Source organism: Panicum virgatum, chromosome 5K, assembly GCF_016808335.1.
Source record: "Panicum virgatum strain AP13 chromosome 5K, P.virgatum_v5, whole genome shotgun sequence".
In the NCBI taxonomy this organism is placed as follows: Eukaryota; Viridiplantae; Streptophyta; class Magnoliopsida; order Poales; family Poaceae; genus Panicum; species Panicum virgatum.
In genome coordinates this window covers 5,019,506-5,042,087 of record NC_053140.1, presented here as the reverse complement: position 1 = coordinate 5,042,087, position 22,582 = coordinate 5,019,506, and the positions used below count along the sequence as shown (strand labels likewise).

Below are 22,582 nucleotides of genomic sequence, written 5' to 3'. Positions count from 1 at the left end.
AAAATAAAATATAAAAGAAAAATAGTAAAACCGCCCTCAAACCGGCTCAAGGAGGTCGTGCACTGGTTTTGAGAGTTCGAGGAGGCTGGTTGGCTGATTTTAAAGTTCAGGGAGAAAAAACGGACTCGACTCAAAGTTCAGGGAGACAAAAAAAAAACTTTTTCCGGGTTAAATCCTCTTCGTGGGCTGGTGAACTTGCAGCCACGTATCACAGTCTCTCTCTAGAATCTACAACAGCGATCCGTCGGCCCAAGAAACGGACGGGACGTCGCGGCGACGGCGACGGCGAGGGTGTCCACGATAATTAGAGTGGCGAGAGTTTGAGCGCCGCCACCGCCGCCGCCTTTCTCATGGAAACAACCTCTATCTCCTCGTCGCCCACCAGTTCCACGCTGACGATGGGAGATGGAAACTCACCCCCCAGCTGCCTCCCTCCCCACCCCCAGCGAAGAAGATTACGGATCATGGACATGGAAGCAGAAGTTCGAGGATCTCATTGCCTGCGACCCCAGCCGTAATATCATGCCAAAGCATCCTGAATCTGCTTCCTATATCAAGGAAAAGCTTCAGGTACATGCATGGATCAGTTTGTTTCTCTTCAATTCCCTGAAAGAAAACTAACATCGGCTACTGATTTTTACGCCGTCGGTCAATGTTCTTCAATTCATTTGCTTTCTACTAGTAACTCCTGATGCATGTATCTCTTATTGTAGGAAATGTTCGCAAAGTACCTAGGTACGGTATCCCCTAGACTGCGCCCTGCATATGAGAAGGATAGCGTCAAGGAGCTCTATCGTGTGTGCAATTGCTTCTCGCACTTCATGGGCCTCCGTGAGTTCCTGTACCCGGAGATTCTCTGTACCATGGCCTCCTACAACGCCCTGCGATGTGCTAGGCTGGCGCTGAAGGGCGGCGCTCCGTTCCGCGGCCGCCGTGCAGACCCCAACGGCCGCCACCGCTACGGCTTCACGCCCCTCCACGTGGCCGCCGAGAACTTCAGCGTGGACATGGTCAAGCTCCTCTTCCGGCACGGCGCACCGGCAAACATCCGCACCGAGGGTGAGGATGTCGTGGAGGGCCTCCTGGCTCTTCATGTCGCCGTTGAGAATGCCAGCATGCACAAGTACCTCGAGGACCATTGGGCTGATGGGGACCATATATATTGTTAGCCTCATCTTCCTCCTCTGTCTGCCTGAGATGGTTTGTTCACATCCTACGGCCAGAGCATTTTTTTTTGATATACTAGCCCCAATCAGTTCCCCTTAATTATTTGCTGCATCCATCCACTCATGCATCCAACAATATAACCTGCGTTCTAGTTTAATTATTTTTTCCATGTTATTGCCACTCGCAGAAGATGTTCTTGGACACTACTAGATTAATTGCCAAACAAACAGACAACATTGTCGATGAGGTATGGAATTACATTCGTACGGAGAAGCTTGTTGAGGCAGCAATTTTGCTGCTGGCAGCTCAGAAGCAGCTCCGTGGCTGCCATAACAAGAGCTCCAGACAGGTCTCTCTGAATGGGTTTGATATTGTTAAAAGCAACCAGCGGCGAATTTAGGATTGAAACTTAGGGTATGTCATGTTAAAATTTTAACATACAATTCGGTATTCGGTACAATCTAAAAAAATCCGATGCACAATAAAAAATTCCACGAGCAATTCGGTATACAAGTAATTAGGTTCAATACTTGCATAGATTACAATATAAATAGTAGAAGCAAATTAAAGGTGTGTTTGGTTGAGCTGTGACTTTTGGAAAATCTGTTGTGAGCTGTGGGCCATAGAAAAACAGCTGTAAAAAAAGCAGAAGGCCATCTAGTTCGGCAGCTGTAATTGTTTATCAGAAAACTGTTAAGGGGACCCATATATCATCCACAATCATCTCAATGCGGCCCTCTCAAGGAAGGGGAGCGGCGTGGGGAGGGCGCGGAGCCTCAACAACGATGAGGGTAGAGACGCGCACTCATCAGAGCAGGACCGCGCACCCGCCGGACAAGGCTTGTGGTGCGCTGGCGGGAGAGGAGGTGAGGGGCGCCGAGGAAGCGGTCGCGAGAGGGAGGAGAGAGCGACGTAAAAAAACACAAACCGGTATCTACATAATCAATGGCAAATGAGTAATTTGTATGCCCAAAAGTCAGTAAAAGTAGGAGAAAGTGCTTTTGGATCTATACTAATGAAAAGCTGACTTTGGAAAAAATGTTGCCACCGGTAGAAACAAGAGTAATTTTAGAAGATTGTAAACCATATCATAAATCTTATGCCTCCCAATTTGAACTAGAACTGAGAGGTCATCAAGATTGGTAAGACCTTTGAAGCTGTCCTCATGTCTAGTGTCATCAATATGATTGTCAAGTTGCAATTCAATTTTATTAATCCCAGTCAAAGAAGTCATTAGAAAGAGAAGGGCTGGCTTAGGGTATGACACGGCATACCCTGGCCACCCACTGGGTCCGCCAGTGAAAGCAACATTGATGAAGCTCTCGACACCCTACATCTTGAGGTGTTGGCTATGGTTCAAGAAGGAAAAAAAGGCAAGGCGCTTAAGAAGCTAAAAGACAGAAAGAAGCCCTTCTTACAGCACGTGTTCTAGTTGGTACTGTCCATAAAACTCGCAAAGCTGCTGCCCTTCTTACAGAACATGAGGTTTCTTTGAATGGTTTTGATATTGTTAAAAGCCGCATTGATGAAGCTCTTGACTCCCTACATCGTAAGGTGTTAGCTATGGTTAAAGAGGGAAAAAATGGCAAGGAACTTCAGATGCTGCAAAACAAGAAGGAAGCCCTTCTGACGGCACATGCACTAGTTGGTATTATTTAGAATTAAAAAGTCCATTTTTGACCATCCAACTATTGCCCGAGTTTAGTTTTGGCCATTGAACTCCAAAACCGGGTATCTTCGACCATCCAACTATCAAAACCGTTCACTTTTGGCCATCCGGCGGTTTTGCCACCTCCACGTCAGCAAAATCGTTCACTTTTGGCCACCTCCACATTAGCAAAACCGCCGGATGGCCAAAAGTGAACGGTTTTGATAGTTGGATGGTTGAAGATACCCGATTTTGAAGTTCAATGGCCAAAATCAAACTCGGACAATAGTTGGATGATCAAAAATGGACTTTTTCCTATTCAGAAAGCTGGTGAATCTCTTGAGGGGTACATTCAGACCTACCCAGAGGTACTGGCCAAATGATTTCCCCTTTGTTTTATAATACCTACGACCTATGGGTTTTTCCTATTTCTGTGTTCTTCAAATGTTCTTTAGTGTTTATTTCCGTGATTATTTCCTATGATCTACCAGCCAGGTCTCTCTGATTATTTCCGTGATTATTTCCGTGGATGCCATGTCGAGCACTGTTATGCAGGACTTTTGACTAGCCATTGAGTTGTTAGCATGCCAAATCAATTTGATTTACTGACTTGATAACCTTGGCTGCTTAGTATTCGCATAAATTTATTTAATGCTTGGAACACCATTGTTGACTATCAGCTGTACTACTACTTGTGTTTAGAGATTTTCTTATTGAAGGTTATGTGGTTTGCAATCACCACCACAGTTCAACTGAAGATGTCTGAATATACATCTGAATATTTCCTTGAACATCTTTTAATTATTTGTTTTAACAAACATTTTTGTGAAATGTAGGTGTCCCATGAGGAGATTGTTCAGCATGTTTCATCGCTTCTAACAAGTAAAGGCATCGTTTATTCTGGAAAAGGCATTGACACTGGAAATCTAGAATGGTTTGGCATCAATCGGGATCACTTGTACTCATTCATATATTTTATGCACACCTGCTGTTTTTCTAAATTCTTACCTTGTTGTCTTGAAGCTACCAATATGGAGTGCCGATCTATACATCAAGGTCAGAGAGCGGTATGCTACAATTTTGTTTGATATTATTTCCTATTAAAATTATAAAGGAATATTAGTTGTGCAACATTGTTATGTTTCCACCCATTGCAAAATTGTCGGATTAGGTGGATATGCACCTCTTCTCAACTTTGCAGTACCAAAAGGGTGCAATCAACCTCCGAACTATATCAACTATGCTTCCCATTTCATAAGTTGATTCCTAACCAATTTCATTGCTGAAATAGGGGACTGTGAGAAAACTAATGAAACTGACAAGTCATCTTCCAAATTTGCTGGATTAAGTAGGCTCATTAGATTCGTCTCGCGATTTGCAGCTCATCCATGCAGAAGATTTTGTAAATAGACTTCATTTAGTACTCCATGCATGTGTCGAAATATTCGATGTGATGTTTTTTTGTGTTTACGGGGTTTATAGGATGTGAACTAAACAGGGGCCTTTGTGCTGTTGCTTCCATGTCCCGGAAGGTGTTGTTCAAGCGCACTTGAGAAATACTACGCCGGTTGAAGTAGGTGAGTCGCTGACGTTGGTGGTGGTGGTGGCGGCGCAGTGCACGTGGCTGTAGAAAATTGGGAGCTGCATCGACGCCGATGACGCGGCATCTACCTTCGTCGTGTAGTTACAATCAGCTAAGCAGCTGCACTCTCCTGCACCTCTGCAGCTGGCAACTATGGAGGGAAAAGCATCTCCACGGGTACATGCGTCCACATGACTTATCTCAACCATCCATTCATCTCACATGATATCCATCCAACCGTTGAATTTTTCATCCACCCATGATTCCCTCACCTACTCCTGATTCGTCTAGCCGTTGATTTCAAGATGAACAATCCGGATAGATCATGTGGTCACAAGTATATGTGAAAAATTCATGTTGTAGCCGTCTTAAATCCAATGCCGCTGAACCTGCCGCGTCTCCTCGCCTGCAAAATAGAAGCTAATAAGCTGTGGGACGCTTGTATGCCTGCTGAGTGCTGACACTAGGCACGCCATGTAACAGATGAATGGTGCTCTAAGCTATCCATGCAATTCTCCCCCATCTAACCTACGAGTATCTGTAACCTGGGCCCCGGCCAACTTGGTGCCCATGCACATGTTCCGTCACCGGTTTGCCAGCATCTTTAGACTGATCCCGGTGATTCATCATATAAAAAAAACGATCAGCCAAGCAGGCAGGCATCGACCAACCAAATCGGTCCACCGGTCCTGCGCAGTTCAGGTAGAGGCGTAGATCATCGACTGACGATCGTTGAGGAAAATGTGAGCAGTCTGTTCTTCCTTGGTCGGATCAGCTCGGAGCAGTCGCCGGACCGGCGAGGCCAGCGCCGGGGCCGTCAGGTTCGAGTTCAGAGATGAGCTCTTGATTATGCAGAAAAGCCGGTGGCCGGCACGACGAATCCGTCCGCCGGATTGCGGGAAATTTAAATATTTGCCACTGTTAGAAGAGCTCATGGTCCAGATATCTGTAACATCTCAAAAAGTCACCAAATCAAATCACGCGCTAAATAATTTCAAAACATCTTTTCAATCGTTGAGCTCAGTCCATTCAAAATCGATCCCCGCCCGATCTCCCGAAAACCCGGTCCCGACATCCAATCACTGTCCCGTCTCCCTATTTGCCCTCGTCCCGCGCGTCACGCCCGATCGGCGCGCGTGCGGGTCTGGCCGCGGTCGCTGCCGCGATCCCCGCCATCTCTCTTTTTCTCTCTCTCTTTCTTTCTCTCTTTCATTTTCTTTCTCTTTTTCCTTTTTCCATTTTCCTTCTTTTTCTCTCTTTCATTTTCTTTCTCTTTTTCCTTTTTCCATTTTCCTTCTTTTTCTTTTTCCTCCTCCTCCTCCCTTCCTTCCCTCTCTCCTCTCCCGCGCGCTGCAGCCCGCTCGCCGCGCCGCCCCGACCACGCTCGCGCACGCCCGCTGGCTACCCCGGCCGCTCCCCGTCCCTGTGCGCGCGCGCCCCGCCCCCGACCTGCCCACGCCGCGCGCCGCACGCGTTTCACGCGGCCGCCATCACCGCCGTGCCGCTCGCCTGCTGCCAACGCGCCCCCCACGCGACGCGCGCCGCCCGCCGTGCCGCTCGCCGCTTGCGGCTCGACGCCGGCCGCCCCCGGTCCCGCTCGCCAATGCTCCCGGGCCCGCCCACGCACGCCAGGCCCTGCTCCCACGTGCACTCGCCACGCCACCCGACGCCAAGAACCAGCGCCGCCCCTGCTCACCCGTCACTCGCCGCGCCCTCCGCCGTCAAGCTGCACAGCGCCGCCTGCCCCGCTCGCCGCCTGTCCGAGCTGTCGCGTCACCCCGTGCCGACCTCGCCGCCCGCGCCACCGCTCCGCGACGCTGAGCAGCACAGCAGCTCGCCCCCACCGCCATTAAAGCCGGCCACGAAGCCCGCCGGGCCGCCACCGACGCGCCCCGCCTTCCACCGCCTCGGACGCCTATAAAAGTGGACGATGATGAAAAGAAGCAGGACATGTTCAAGAGGGGATTGAACCCAGAACTCCGGACCCTGCTTACCCCTCAGATCTACCCGGACTTCAACACTCTGATGAACAAGGTCATTCTCACAGAGAGGGCCAAAACTGAAGAAAGGAAGGATAACAAGCGTAAGTTTCTGGAAGGCAAGGCCCGCCAACATGACCGCTTCCAGAAATCAAGAACTTCTAGCTATATGGCACCAAGATATCAGGCCCCAATGCAGTATAGGACCCAGTCTCAGGTGACAGCCCCACAGGCCCCTAACACACAGTTTAAGAGCCAGAACACCATAAAGGCCCCGCAGAGCAATGCAAGCCAGGTCACCACCAACAACAGTAATGTTAGGGTCTGTTTCAACTGCCGAGAGACAGGGCATTTCATTGCTAGCTGCCCATATGCCAAGAACAAGCCTGCTACATCAGCCTTCTCCAACACGGTGAATGGACCAAGGCCAGTTCTGTCAGGTGCCAATCGAGTGCCCATCCGCAACAACAGCAACACCAACAACAACAGTCAACTGATGAGACAGCCCCAGCAGTCATTTGGACGAGCTCACGTCAACCACATCAACGCGCAGGAGGCTCAAGGAGCTCAGGGCGTAGTGCTCGGTGAGTACCTAGTCAGCTCAGCTCTTGCAACAGTACTATTTGATTCTGGAGCATCACACTCGTTCATATCCTCAAGTTTTGTGGAAAAGCACAATATACCTATAGTACTACTAAAAACACACCTATTAACTCGGACGTTTGGAGGTGACATCAAGTGTCAACTAGGATGTTTACGGGTAAGGATCATTTTAAGTGGGGTATAATTTCTAGCAGATCTAGTAGTACTTAAGTCTAAGGAAATAGACGTGATCCTTGGAATGGAATGGTTAAGCCGACACAATGGTCTCATAGGTTGTACTGACAAAGTGGTACACCTAACGAACCCAGAAGGAGTACGAGTAACCTGCCATACCCAGGAAAGTGGATCTAACCCAATGGTGTTTAGCATGGAAGCCAAGTCCTTGGAAGAAGTCCCGGTAATAAACGAATACCCAGATGTTTTCCCTGAAGAACTTCCCGGAATGCCACCAGATAGGGATATAGAGTTTGTCATCGACTTTGTCCCTGGAACCTCTCCTATAGCCAAAAGACCCTATAGGATGACAGCTTCTGAATTGGCAGAACTAAAGAATCAAATGGAAGAATTACAACGAATTGGCTTCATCAGGCCAAGCTCGTCGCCTTGGGGAGCCCCAGTCCTATTTGTCAAGAAGAAGGATGGGAGTATGAGGTTGTGTGTAGATTATCGGGCGCTGAACGAAGTTACCATCAAGAATAAGTACCCCCCTCCCCAGGATTGATGACCTTTTTGATCAGCTAAAAGGAGCCAAGTACTTCTCTAAGATTGATCTGAGGTCGGGATATTTTCAGCTCAAGATTAGAGAAAGTGACATCCCAAAGACAGCATTTGTCACCCATTACGGGCAGTTTGAGTTCACCGTAATGTCTTTTGGACTAACTAATGCACCTGCTTATTTCATGAACCTCATGAACAAGGTGTTTATGGACGAGTTAGATAACTTTGTCGTAGCCTTTATCGACGACATACTTATTTACTCCAAGAATGTCCAGGAACATGAGCAACATCTTAAGGTAGTTTTGGAAAAATTGAGAGCAAACAAACTCTATGCAAAATTCAGCAAGTGCAAATTTTGGCTAGAGAAAGTGATTTTTCTTGGACATATTCTGACCGCAGAAGGAGTAGCAGTCGACCCTGAAAAAGTCGAAGCAGTTTCCAATTGGCAGCAACCAACTAATGTTAGTGAAATCAGAAGCTTTCTCGGATTAGCTGGGTATTATCGAAGATTCATTGAAGGATTTTCTAAGATAGCCCGGCCCATGACAGAGCTGTTCAAGAAGGATAAAAAATTCAACTGGACAGAGTCATGTGAAAGAAGTTTTCAGGAATTGAAGAGAAGATTGACAACTGCCCCAGTGCTGACCCTACCGGATATTCATCAGGATTTTGTTATCTATTGTGATGCATCCCGACAAGAATTAGGGTGTGTCCTCATGCAAGACGGGAAAGTTGTTGCATACGCTTCCCGCTAACTCAGGCCTCTTGAGCAGAATTATCCAACCCATGATTTGGAATTTGCAGTCGTAGTGCATGCCCTTAAGATTTGGAGACATTATTTGATTGGAAATAAGTGTGAGATTTACACCGACCATAAGAGTTTGAAGTATATCTTCACCCAGCCGGATTTGAACTTAAGGGAAGAAGATGGTTGGAATTGGTTAAGGATTATAATTTGGAAATCCATTACCACCCCGGCAAAGCGAACGTAGTGGCCGATGCCTTAAGCCGGAAATCCTATGGACCCAAGGATGATCATCTGCGAGAGGAAGTGGCATGATTGAATGTGCACATTGTCCCTCGAGGCTCCAGCCACGTGCTGAACGTCCAATCCACACTAGAAGACAGAATTAGAAAGGCTCAAGTTTCGGATAAGGATTTAATGAAGATCTACAAACATACTAGAGAAAACAAAGCACCGGATTTTCTAGTAGATGATAAGGGAACCTTGTGGTATAAGGATAGAATTTATGTACCCAAAGAAGGGGGCTTCCGGCAAGTGATCATGGATGAGGCTCATAACTCAGCATATTCCATTCACTCAGGATCCACCAAAATGTATCTGGATTTAAGACAAAAATACTAGTGGAATGGAATGAAGGCGGATATTGCACGATTTGTCGCCCACTGTGATACGTGTCAGAGGATCAAGGCCGAACATCAGAAGCCAGCAGGATTGTTGCAACCCCTACCCATTCTGGTTTGGAAATGGGATGAGATAGGAATGGACTTTGTAGTGGGTTTGCCCAGAACACAGAAAGGACACAACTCCATATGGGTAATAGTTGACCGACTCAATAAAGCGGCTCATTTCATACCCGTATGGACCAACTACGGTGGAGAAAAGCTAACCAAGCTGTATGTGGAGAACATAGTAAAGTTGCATGGTGTGCCTAGCAAAATTATTTCAGATAGAGGAATCAAATTCACCTCTAGGTTTTGGAAAAGTTTGCATAAAGCCATGGGCACCAAATTGGATTTTAGCTCCGCTTATTACCCGCAAACAGATGGCCAGACAGAAAGGGTGAATCAGATAATGGAGGATATGTTGAGAGCATGTGTCCTTACCTATGGCAAGGATTGGGAGCAGAGTTTACCTTATGCAGAATTTTCATACAATAATGGTTATCAAGCAAGCTTGGGCATGTCACCGTTCGAAGCTCTCTACGGGAGAAAATGCAGAACTCCTCTGATGTGGTCAGAAGTTAGAGAACGTGCCCTAGTCAGACCCGAACTCATAAAGGAAGCGGAAGAAAGAGTTGTCGAGATTAGAGAAAAGCTGAAAGCAGCCCAGTCAAGGCAAAAGAGCTACGCAGACAAGAAAAGACGGGAAATAAGTTTCAACCCAGGAGATTTCGTTTATCTTAAGGTTTCTCCCATTCGAGGAATCCGAAAATTTCAAGTACAAGGAAAGTTGGCCCCTCGGTACATTGGACCGTGCCAAGTTCTGAAGAAGGTCGGAGCCGGAGCATACCATCTAAAGCTACCGGAAGAAATGTCAGATATATACCCAGTGTTTCATGTGTCACAACTAAGAAGGTGTTTGAGGATACCCGAGACGGAACACGTACCAGTAGAAGCAATAGATTTGCAACCAGACCTACGATACCAGGAAATACCGGTCAAGATTTTGGACACTGTCACTAGGAGGACAAGAAACTCTGAAGTACGGATTTGCAGAGTTCAGTGGAGCAGACACGGAATAGAGGAAGCCATATGGGAACGCGAAGACGCCCTGAAGAAGGAGTTTCCCCATCTGTTTAGGAGCCAGCCGGATCTCGAGGACGAGATTCATTTTAAGTGGGGTAAGTTTGTAACATCCCAAAAAGTTACCAAATCAAATCACGTGCGAAATAATTTCAAAACCTATTTTCAATCATTGAGCTCAGTCCATTCAAAATCGATCCCCGCCCGATCTCCCGATCTCCCGAAAACAAGGTCCCGACATCCAATCGTTGTCCCGTCTCCCTGTTTGCCCTCGTCCCGCGCGTCACGCCCGACCGGCGCGCGTGCGAGTCTGGCCGCGGTCGCCGCCGCGATCCCCACCATCTCTCTCTCTTTCTCTCTCTCTCTCTCTCTCTCGCTCTTTCTTTCTCTCTCTCTCTCGCTCTTTCTTTCTCTCTTTCCTTTTCTTTCTCTTTTTCCTTTTTCCATTTTCCTTCTTTTTCTTTTTCCTCCTCCTCCTCCCTTCCTTCCCTCGTGACTACCCAGACCACGCTCGCGCACGCCCACTGGCTACCCCGGCTGCTCCCCGTCCCTGTGCGCGCGTGCCCCGCCCCCGGCCTGCCCACTCCGTGCGCCGCACGCGTGTCACGCGGTCGCCATCACTGCCGCGTCGCTCGCCTGCTGCTAACGCGCGTGCCCCCACGCGACGCGCGCCGCCTGCCGTGTCGCTCGCTGCTTGCGGCTCGACGTCGGCCTCACCCGGTCCCGCTCGCCCCTGCTCCCGGGCCCGCCCACGCACGTCAGGCCCTGCTCCCACGTGCACTTGCCGCGCCGCCCGACGCCAAGCAACAGGGCCGCCCCTGCTCACCCGTCACTCGCCGCGCCCTCCGCCGCCAAGCTGCACAGCGCCGCCTGCCCCGCTCGCCACCTGCCCGAGCTGTCGCGTCACCCCGTGCCGACCTCGCCACCCGCGCCACCGCTCCGCGACACCGAGCAGCACAGCAGCTCGCCCCCACCGCCATTAAAGCCGGCCACAAAGCCCGCCGGGCCGCCACCGACGCGCCCCGCCTTCCACCGCCTCGGACGCCTATAAAAGGGGCCGAGGAGCACCCCTGGCGCCTGCCTGCCTCTAGCGCCGCCGCCATGCACGCCTTCACCAGCCGCAGCCCCATCGCCGCCCCGCCTTCTCACCGCGTCCCAGTCCAAGGTGAGTGGGGGAATCAAATCCTCTCGTCTCCCTCTTCCTTTTCCCCCCTCCACGGCCGTCGCCGAAGCTCAGGCCGACCGGATTGGCCGCCGCCGGCGCCTTGCCTCCCCCTCCCCTATTTCCTAGTCGAAAGGAAGGAGAGGAGGGCAGATTTGCCCTTGGCCCCCTCCCCTTCTCTCTATTTCCTAAAGAGTCCCTCCCCCTTTCTAACCATTTTGCAAAAGAAACCCCCTCTTTTATTATATTTCAAAATAAACCCTTCCACCATATAAAATTAATTCTAAATAAACCCCTACCTTTTCCAGAATAACCCAAACACTCCCCAGAATTCTAATCAGGACCTTTCACTAATTACAAACAAGTCCCTGGATCCTTGTTTAGACCCTAAACACCCCGTTAACTTATCATTTTATGCGCCAAACAATCTCCGATCGACCTGAAACTTTACCACGCCAAACCTAACATAATTTTGGCCATGCCATTAGGAAATCACCCAAAAATATTTCTCCTATCTCCATATCTCAATCGTTTCTGATTCGAGCTCAATGATAAAACTTTTATTTCTTTTTTCCTGATTGTGTGCTTGCTTGTGTGCGTCATAGATCACGGTGTGAATGAGGGAGAATCCGTTGACGAATAGTACTATGAGCAAGCGAACGAGGACCAGTTCCGCGACCCCGAACCCGAAGGACAATACCTTGAGCAGGACTTCCCGGAAGGCTTTGAAGACGACAAGTTCAATCCCGCCCTTTGATGCATGTTTTATCCTAGTTTTTATAAACACAACCTATTGGCCTGTTTTATAAAACTGCATATGTTTTGCCTGCTGAAAACATGGTTGGATAGCCATCCCTTGATTTGTTATAACCATTCCTTGACCACCTAGATTAATGTCTGAATGTGTTTGGACGTTAATCGCCGCTAGAATGCTTAGGACCTTAAACACAATACAACTTGTTTTATAAAAGAAAAATGTGTGAGTGTGTGGGAAGGGAAAAATGTGGGATTTTGAAAGATGAGATTAGACGAGATGGATGGCACTTCTGTGTGAATTGCTGAATGGTGTGCTCGTGCCTGTGTGGCAGAGCAAGGAAGGGAGATATCCATCTTGTCACAACTAATGACCGAGTTGGTGTGTCATCTCACCTAAATCCACTATCGTGCAAACCACTCGACCGTTGAATGGGCAACGGCTTAGCATAAACCCCACTAGTTAGTCTGATAGCCATCAGAAGAGCTGAGAGTAATGGGTGACCAAGGAGAAGGGATTAGCTCTGTGTAACTTATGCCCCGGTTAAAACCTCTGTGATAGGTCAATGACCCCTTGGTGGTGTTGGGGATTGGACCTTCGGGTCAAGCCCTCACCCTCGGAAATGCTCCCTAACCTGGTTGTAGGGCCCCCAACGAGATGGAACCAAGCATACCCGAAGGTATCGGATGAACACTAAGAAGCGCAAACTCAAAGACCATGACCTTCGGTGCGAAGGATATCACCTTCTGTAGGCCGAAGGTGACGGATGGCTGCCCAGAAGCACAAGCGCAAACACCAAAACCTTCGGCAACGAAGGATATCGCCTTTGTCCGGCCGAAGGTGACGAAGGGTTGCTCAGAAGCACAAGTTCGAAGACCAGAACCTTCGGGTCAAGGGATCAACTTCGGGAACGAAGGTGGCGGCTGATTGCTCGTCGATGGATCCTTCATGGCTCTGACTCCCGGAGGTCCCCGAAGGTTGTTGGAACCTTCGTCGGTTGTAGACATGTGTGTGAAATGTGAATATGTGAGAAGGTCAGATTTGTACACCTCTCGGATGCGTGAGAATGTCGGATTTGTAAACCTCTCACCTTGTAATTTTACCTCGAAGCTGGCTAAGAGTGAGCTATAAATGAGTTGGGAGGGGGCAATTTAGGAAAACCTAGCCGAGGGCTAAGGGTATAAATAGCCCCCTCTCCACAGTGTAAAAGGTTGAATTTTCTAATCATTATTGGAGAGTTCGGCACCTACTTTCATTATCATCATTCATACTGTTCATGCTCCCTGTCTGGGCGTCTAAGAAGCTAAGATCCCAACAGGTGGATCCCGTGATGGCTAGTCAGGTCTAGCTAAGGTGAGTAATGGCTTTATTGGGATCTACACCGACACTACGGTGTTCGAGCTGTGGTACCCCGCTTGTGGGTAAAGTTGCACACCTCTGCAGAGTTAAAATCTATTCGAATAGCCGTGCCCACGGTACTGGGCGAGTTACGGTGTGGTCACATAACTAGTGTTTCTTCTGGGAATGGACGGGTTGGCGTGAGTTGTTTTGGAAAAGTGTCCGGCAGTTGTGCCGTGTGCTACGGCGGATGAGGAGTCCGGTAGCAACTTAAAACTTGGATCCTGTGCGGATCAATACTACGTGTTACTTGGTACAAGAAAACTTGCTTTGAAAATCCTTTCTTTTAAATGAACCCCTGCATCAAAATTTGCTTTCCACAAATAAAACCCTAGCCTCATCCTTGGTTTACCCTGTGCATTATATTCTGTTTATACCCCCCTCCGTGGGTGTGGTTGGACTTGCTGAGTATGTTTGTACTCACCCCATTCTTAATTTTTATAGAGGAAGATACATACTTCGTTCCCGAAGACGTTGAGTAGAGGTTCCGTCCTGCACCCAACCTTGCCTGTGGATAGGGTCACCCGCAGGAAGTTCCGTATGGCGCAAGACTCTGATGACCCCCTCTTCGTAGTTAATATCATTGTGTGGGTGTTAGTTGTTATCCTCGCGATAGTGGCGCTTCACTGCCCACTTCCGCGTAGAGTTGTACGGTGATGTACCATCTGATGTAATAAAAGTGTTATTAGCCTCCTGGGACTGATATTGTATCACTTTTAAGTCTTCTCTCATGAGGGGACACTTCAATATCCCTCTTAGATTTGGAATAACAAATTTGCCATCAGACGGGATTGAGAAGCCTAATTTTTGCCACTTTGAGCCATTTGGACGTCCATATCACCCTGCCAGCGTGGAGGTGGGACGCGAAATGACCGTCTTGCCCCTCCCAGGATTCCCCTTCACCACCCCCTCGGTCAGGCCCGCCGGTCAGTTCTATCCCTCCCCTCCCGTCGCTATTGTTGCGAAACAGTGCCTATACACCAACAGGCACCCCTTCACTGACGATCTCATCCACAAGACAGTTAGGATTAGAGATTAGATTAGCGGTTAATCTTTCCCAAAGAGCTCTTGTCCTTTGGGGAAATTGTATGTCCGTACAAACACAGCCCTTGGGGATGTGTCCCTTCACCATGTATATAAACATTTTCTGAGATCAATGAAAAGACTGTTCTTCCCATTCACTTGTTCATTTACATTTCACTTCTAACACGTTATCAGTGCTGTCAATGAAGGTGGCTATCGTGGATGCCGCTGGAGTCCAGTTCGTCGTGGCCGCCAGGTTTCTCCACTCGCACCGCATCTGCAGAGCCAGCCCCCGTCTCCTCGCCGAGGCGTGGATGGTGCCGGCCCAAGCAATGCAGCGCCACTAGCGGTCGAAGCCCTGGCGCCACCAGTTGTCGAACCACTGGCGCCGCCCATTGATGAAGTTGTTGCCGCACCGGTCGATGTTCCGGCCTACATCCCCATGGAGCCCATATCACCGGTGCCGACACCATCACTGCCCCGGCAATGGTGCGACTTCTGCGAGATGTACACACAAATCCCGCACACGCTCGATCCGTGGCTCCTTGCCACTCAGGCCGCTCCCGCGCTTTACGCCGTAAAGGAAGAAGAAGAGGATGATGTGGTACCCGGTCTTGGTATCCGCGACCCATTCAATACTGCGGCAAGGACGGGTATCTCCCCGTACTTCTTCCTTGACAGGGCCGGACCCTCGGCTCAGCCGCCGGCGGCGACGCTGCCCTTTCCTCAGCCGGTGAAGACCAAGGATGACGAGATGGTGGCCACCCCGGGCATCGGCCCCTTAGCGCCTTCACTTGGTACATGTGCTGTAACTTCCCAGGTTTTAGAAAAATTGAAATTCCGGAAGCTCCGGGTTCAAAAACAGGAACCTCCGGTTTTACTCTGCTCCAGTGGGCAGAGCTCCAATCATGGCGCGCCGCACGTCGCCACCGCCGCCGGCCATCCTCGTTCCACGTGACGGCCATCCTCACTCAGCGGATGTCCTTATCCGCTATCTCGCCGCTGGCCTTATTCCCCGTGGAGTGCCGTGTTCCTCTTCGTCTTTTCTTCTTCCTCGAGCCGAGCAGAGCCGTGCCGCCGCCGCCCCGTCCATCCCCGGCCGTGCCTCTCTCCGATTCCTCATGCCCAAGCCTTCCTTTCCTCTTTCTCCACCTCTGCCACGCCTCCCCAAGCCCGGCCGAGCCCTACCCCGGCAGGAATCCATCTCGCAGCGGCCGGCCGCCATTGGAAGCCGTCGCGAGGAGCTCCGCTGCCGGCCTCGATTCGTCGTCTCCGGTGAGTCGTGGCTCGATTCCACACAAGGGAAGCATCTCCTCGTCGTCCTCGACCCGTTCCCCTCCTTACCCAGCCTCTTCCATCGCCGCGCAGAGCCTCCGGCGAGCTACTCCGCCCGCCGCCGCTCCTCTCCGTCGCGCCGCCGCCTCATCGCCGTTCCTCGTTGTCTGCCGCCGGGGTGATCTTCGCCTTGCTGTGGAACACCCCGTGCGCGCCTCCTCCGGCCCGCTCCGGCCTTGCTCTGCCGCCGGAACACGGCCGTGCCGCCGCTGCGCCATGGTCGCCGCGTCGAAGTCGAGTCGCGGACGGTCCGGCTCTTTGGAGCGGATAGTTCGCCAGTGACCGGCTGAAACCGGAACCGCCGGTTTTAGAAACCGGAACTTCCGGTTTTGGCCTGACAAGTGCTTGAAACCGGAACCTCCGGTTTGAAATTCCGGAACCTCCGGTTTTGTCAGGGTTGCATATCCAAATTGTTATCTCGTGTATATCTTTTCGTGCATATCATTTCATGCATTTTAGTTTTATGCATAAGCATAGCATCGCACTAATGCATGCATCTCTTTCATGCATTATAGTGACTGAACCGTCGGAGGTCGAACCCGTGGAGCCCACCGAGTCCGTTGAACCTGAACCCGAAGTCCAGTTCGTGGTCGAGCCTGAAGCTAATCAAGGCAAGCAGCTAAGTATATGTCCTTGCACCTATTTAATCTGATTTAGTTTAGTTATCTCACTCGGGTAGTATTGGGTTATATAGTATGTATGTATTGCATTCTTGTACCCAATTTCATGCATTGTTCTTCCTTGATTTGTTACTCATGTTCTTGTCACTTGTTAGTCAGTTAATTACTTAACTTGACTAGATGCTTAGCTCTGCTTAGAATACTTATATCGCTTGCTAGGAAGGAATGTCTTGTAGTATCACACTTACCGATTATCCTTGTTGCACTGGTTCGGTTTGGTGGTAAGAGTTTGGTAGTATCGAGATTCGAGCGGAATAGTAGGGCCTAGAGAATGAAGTCACATGGGCATAGTCCGCTTGGATTTATTAAGGACTGAGTGGATGACGTCGGTTTTGAGCACCTTTCCGTGCTACCACATATCCAATATAATGGTACGGATGAGCCAATTACCTTCTTTGACTTGATCATTGGGGCTCGGTCCCAGATACGTGGCCAAGGGCTATGCAGGGAGGCTTAGTGTGTCCCCGGGTGGAACTTTGTGTAGGAAAGTTTAGAGATGTCCCCAGTGGAACTAAGTCTCCACGCGCAAGCTAGGCGTACCCTCAACGGTTGAGCCTTGTTGGGAACGGTTGACGCGAGTACCCCCTGATCCAACTTTAGCGGGTTGGGTGAGTCGCATTGTCCTTGTGTCATGTGGGTAAAGTAGTACACCCTTGCAAGATTTGAATCAATTCGAATTGCCGCGCTCTCGGTTATGAGCACACTCTTTATCCCATGAACTCCTCGTAGAAGTGCGGACATGTTGGAGTGGGTTTTAGTAACTCGGGAATAACTATGTTATTCTTAATATGTTCTACTAAAATTTAATGGGGGTTTGGGCAAGATTAATTAAGTTTGCTAGGTGATAGTCTAGACAGCTCCTGCTTATGCAATAATTACTTAACCCTAAAGCCTTTACTTGAGCCTTTGCATGATCCTTGTTTATTTAATCGCGTAAGTCTTGCAGAGTACCTTTATACTCAGGTTGCTTCTAAACCTAGTTGCATGTGAACCAGAAGTGGTGTTCAGCCACTTCTACCCCGCTGATCCAGATGCGGGGGAGGAGTAGGTCGTTGAGGCTGGGATGGTGTCCTTGAGCAAGACATCATCATCGTAGTAGGTTTTATTATAATCGAACTCCATAAGAGCATGTAAATATAATAATCTTTAAATTTCTGTTTAATATGGCTTTCGTGAGCCCAAGGCTTGTGTTGGAAGTCAGCTGAACCCTCCTATGTTGAACTTGTAATATAAAGTTTTGAACTCAGGTAATGTAAAACTGCTCTTTGTGGTTCATTGGCGATGTATTCGATTGTAAACGGTATGTGTATATGCTGATTCTGGGCGTATGTTGGAGCACATACCGGGACTACAAGATTTAATATTATTTTAGACGAATGACGTGTTGGTTATTCGTGTCTCTAGATGTGAGGTAACACGTGGCATGATCTCTGGCAGGCACGTGTTAACCCTCATCTGGAAGATAATGACTGGCGATTCGCTTAAAATAGTATTAAATTGGGTGGTTCTCACACGCGTGGCAGCTGCTGCTCGAATGAAGGCGAAGGCCCTCCCGGAGGAATACACTGCGACCACTGCTCCGGCACTCCGACGCCTCCTTGGCCGCAGGATGGCAGCGGTGGACCGGCGCCCCGACATCCGCAGGGGATCCTGGAACCCGACGGCTTTCAACCTCCCAAGCACAGAGGTGCTGAACATGGGAGCCTACAACAACGGTTTCTACTCTCCCGATGAGGGGGAGTCCTCCAACTAAATCAAGCGAGCAGCGGCGGCGCAGTGGTGAGCGGCGGCGGGGCGGTCAAGTGGCGGCGGCTGTTTCCTGGTGTCCTGCGGCGTGGAGTAGGGTTGGAGCCCCTGCTGCCTGACCGATATGCCTCTTGACCGTGAAGACAGCCCAAATGGCCTGCACCCTGACCTCCCTCCCTCCCTGCTCGCTCGTCGATGGACCATGCTGGCCCAAAATGACCGTGGATTCATTTCCAATTACTACGGCTGGCTGGCCCATTATTTTATTATTGTTTAGTTAATTTAATCTCAGCAATAATTCGCATAAGACTCTGTTAGTCCCCAGTAATTATGTGCTGTACAATTACGTGCACTTATGTTTAGTCGCTGATTTTAAATGTATTTGTACCTATGATATTTTATCATTTTAAAATATCCATTTGTGATCTTATTCAAAGTATTTGTCCCAGTATGTATGACAAATCCAACACATAATATCACCGTGATCTTGCAAATTTATATATTCATTTATTTCTTTTGCAATCGATCACTTTATTTGTTTGCGAATAAATAATGGATGCGGCAATTTTGTGTGTATTTTTCTCACATTTATATAACACGCATGTTCTCTATTTGTTTGTTGGCCATACACAAGGTAGCACCACTGTTGCTGCTGCGGGATACTAACTATCCTCAATGTGTGTACCCAACAACACAAATTAGAACATTTGGTCTACATCTTTTCACAAAGATGACTACCAATAATTCGCATTCCTATTGGCCATACACAAGGTAGCACTCTAGTTGCTACTGTAGGATCTACATTAAGTCTGCAACTTAGTGACTATCCTCAACGTGCGTACCCAATTCGTTTGCTTATTAGCTAAGGTCTACATCAAATTATTGATGACTACCTTAAGACGTGTTTATACAACTTGCATAATTATTTGGCATCTACTGTGTTAAGCTTATGCCCATTTTGAGGTCTACGCCTTTATGATGACTACCTCCATTCTCTTATTATGCACATGAGATTTTTACACCACTAATAATACAAGATTTATCTTGTTTTTATTTTGCATCCCATAATTACAACACACCACAACATTTTAATAGCTTAAAATGTTTCGATGGTTTACCATGTGTAGGATTAATGGCTGCCAAAGAGTTCGAACAATTAGCTCTTGATGGCCACAACAATCTAACATGGGCTGTGGACGTAAAAGTTAGTCTTTCCTCCCGTGGACTTTATCGAGCAGTTGCACCACCTGTAGAGGGTGCTGAACCGCTTGATGATCAATATGTATTCTCGGCCTTATACATTATTAGGAGTTACATTCATCCTGATCTAAAGGCCGAATATTTGTTGGAAGAAAATCCATGAAATTTATGGACTTCTCTTAAGAAACGCTATGAACAACAAAAGGCACTTATCCTGCCCGCGGCCAATTGTGAGTGGACCCAACTTCGCTTACATGACTTTAAAACTGTAAGTGATTATAACCATGTTGTTCATAGGATCTGCTCAAAGTTGCAATTCTGCGAGAAAGAACCTTCAGATGCGGATAAGATAGAAAAGACTCTATCTACTATACTTCCCTCTGAAAGGATTCTTCAACAACAATACCGTGAAAGGAATTTTCAGGTTTTTCTGATCTTATTCATATATTACTTGAGGCCGAAAAACATTCCGAACTTATGGTTTGGAATAATTAGCAATGGCCTGTAGGGTCTGCTCCATTGCCTGAAGTACATGCTTATTCTAAGAATAAACCCAAATTTAATGATGGATCTTCTAAGAACTATCATCAAGAAAATTCCAAGAAGGGTAAGAAAATCCGCAAACACAACAAGAAATTCCAGAATCGTGTTTCCAACAAGGGTAAGAACATTTCCAAACACATGAGTGTAACATTCCGAAAAATTCACCAAATTAAATTACTCGCTAAAAATATTTTTCAAAATATTTTCATCGCCGAGCTCGAATCTTTTCCGGCAATTCGTCGCTCGGACACCAAAAATCAAATCTCCGTCCCGACACCAAAATCAAACATCGTTTAAACTTTCCCTGTTCTCCTCGTTTCTCGTGCGCGTCGCTTCTCGTCGACGTCACGCTCGGCTCGCGACCGACGCTGCGAATTCCGCCGGCGTCACCTTTTCTTTTTCTCCTTTTCCTCTTTTTCCCTTCTCTCCTTTTCTTTTTCCCCTTTTCTTTTTCCCTTCTCCTTTCTTCCTTCTTCTCTTCTTCTTTTCCCCTCCCTGCTCACGCACAGCCCCTGCCCACGCGCTGCACGCGCAAGCCACTGTGCACCCCCACGCGCACCACGCGTCCGGGATGCCCGGCGCGCCGCTCGGCCTCTGCCCGAGCCGTCCCGTCGTCTGCACCGCCACCGCTCCGCGACGCCAAGACGAGTCCAAGCACCATTAATGGCCGCCGAGCTCGCCGGCCGGCCTCCACCGCGCTCCACCGCCTCTCCCCGCCTATAAATAGGCCCTGCGCGCAGCTCTCCTCCACCACAACCGACCTCACCACCGCTTGCCCCCTCCCCAAGTCTGCAGCGCTGCCGCCACAGCCATAGCCTGCCACCTCCGCCCGCCACCGTCGCCCGCCCTCCACAGACCACCATAGCCCGAGGTGAGTAGGGGAATCGGACCCCCTCGGCCTCCTCTCCCTTTTCCCCCTCTTCCCGGCCGCCGCCGTGCTCCGGAGAGCCAGATCCCAGCCCCCCCTTCATCCCCCTTCTTTGTTCTGTCGAGGGAGAGAACGGGAGGAAGAAGAAAGGGCTATTTTGCCCAAAGCCCCCTCCCTTTTCTCCTTTTCTATTAAGAAACCTCCCACCTCTCTCTAGTCCTTTTTCAAAGAAACCCTCCCTGTCCTCCCTATTTAAAGAGATGACCCCTCCACTTTACAAAACATTTACACATAGGCCCCTGCCCTTCTAATATGGCCTGGATATTTTCAAAAATTCCAATAAGGACCTTTCCTCTCCCAAAAGTATTTGCAAATAGGCCCTTGAAACCTGGTTTAGAACCTAACCACTCCTTTAACATATCATTTCATGCGTCAAAAATCCTCCGATCGACCTGAAACTTTACCACGCCATTTCTATTATAATTGTGGCCATGCCATTAGAAAATCTCCCAAAAATATTATTCCTATCCCCATATCTTAAATTTTTTCCGATTCGAGCTCATTTTATTTTATGTTTATGCTTGCTTATGTTGTTCGTCGGTTGTGATGTTTCCGCCGTGTATGATGAAGTAGAACCGATTCCATAGGAGAAACCAGAGGAGCCAGGAGATCAAGAAACCGCCACCGCCGATGCGTACGAAAGCGAAGGCAAGTCTCATCGATCCCTTACGTTGACTATGATTGATCCCAAGTAAGGTTAAATATAAAATTTGCTAGACTTAGGGATTGCATGAGACGATACACTGAGGGATTGAGAGAAACCATTGACTGAAGCCATGTTGCATATCGATTTACTGTCAGACTGGCATATTATCAGACCTTGTTAATTGATGAAACTGGAATGGGAATGAGACCAGGGCAGTGTGGAATGTGTTGGAGCATGCGCTACCGTGGTGGTAGACTTGCGACCGAGCGTTGTCGTGGTGACACCTCGGGTTTGGTTGGTTATGGTTGTTGACTGCCCTGATGAACCTTAAGGACCGTGTGTTGTGGTGCCATCTCACCTAACCTACTTTCAGTACGACCACATGAGTTTGTATGGGCAAACCTTAGTCTAATCCCACTGGCTAACCTGGTAGTCGTCCGGGGTGGATATATTTTGGGGTGATACCTGGATTGGTCAAGACCCCGGGGATTTGTGGGCGACTAGTCGGGGTTTGAGCCACGGCTGGGTGTCGGCTATGACGGAGCCGTCTCTGGACGGTGAAGTGCGTGTGGGTAAAGCGTACAACCTCTGCAGAGTGTACAATCCATTCGAATGGTCTGTGTCCTCGGTTTGGACAGGTTACGGTGTGGACATCTCAACTAATTGAGCCACCTAGCCTCTGAGATGGATGATTGTTTGGGTTATCTTTAATACTACTTTTGTTACTTATTCTGGTTATTTAATGGACCTTTTCATATTAATCTGTAACTCCCTCCCTGTAAGGGTGAGGTGGGACTTGCTGTGTACTTTCGTACTCAACCCTTGTTGATTTTTTTTCAAAGGATCCTGACTTTGTGCCTAAAGATTACGAGTAGATCGTGTCCGCACCCAAGCTGATCGAGTGGAGCCGTGATGGACGAAGAGCTAGTCTTGCATGTCGTTATGCTACTCGTTATCCTGTGGTTATTTGCGGTAGCTTTGTGT

At 48.7% G+C, this 22,582-nt stretch overlaps 1 pseudogene; it reads left to right on the top strand.

Moving 5' to 3' along the window:
* Window positions 1–305: 305 nt before the first annotated feature.
* On the top strand, window positions 306–4,144 carry LOC120709432 (annotated as a pseudogene).
* The last annotated feature ends 18,438 nt before the right edge of the window (window positions 4,145–22,582 follow it).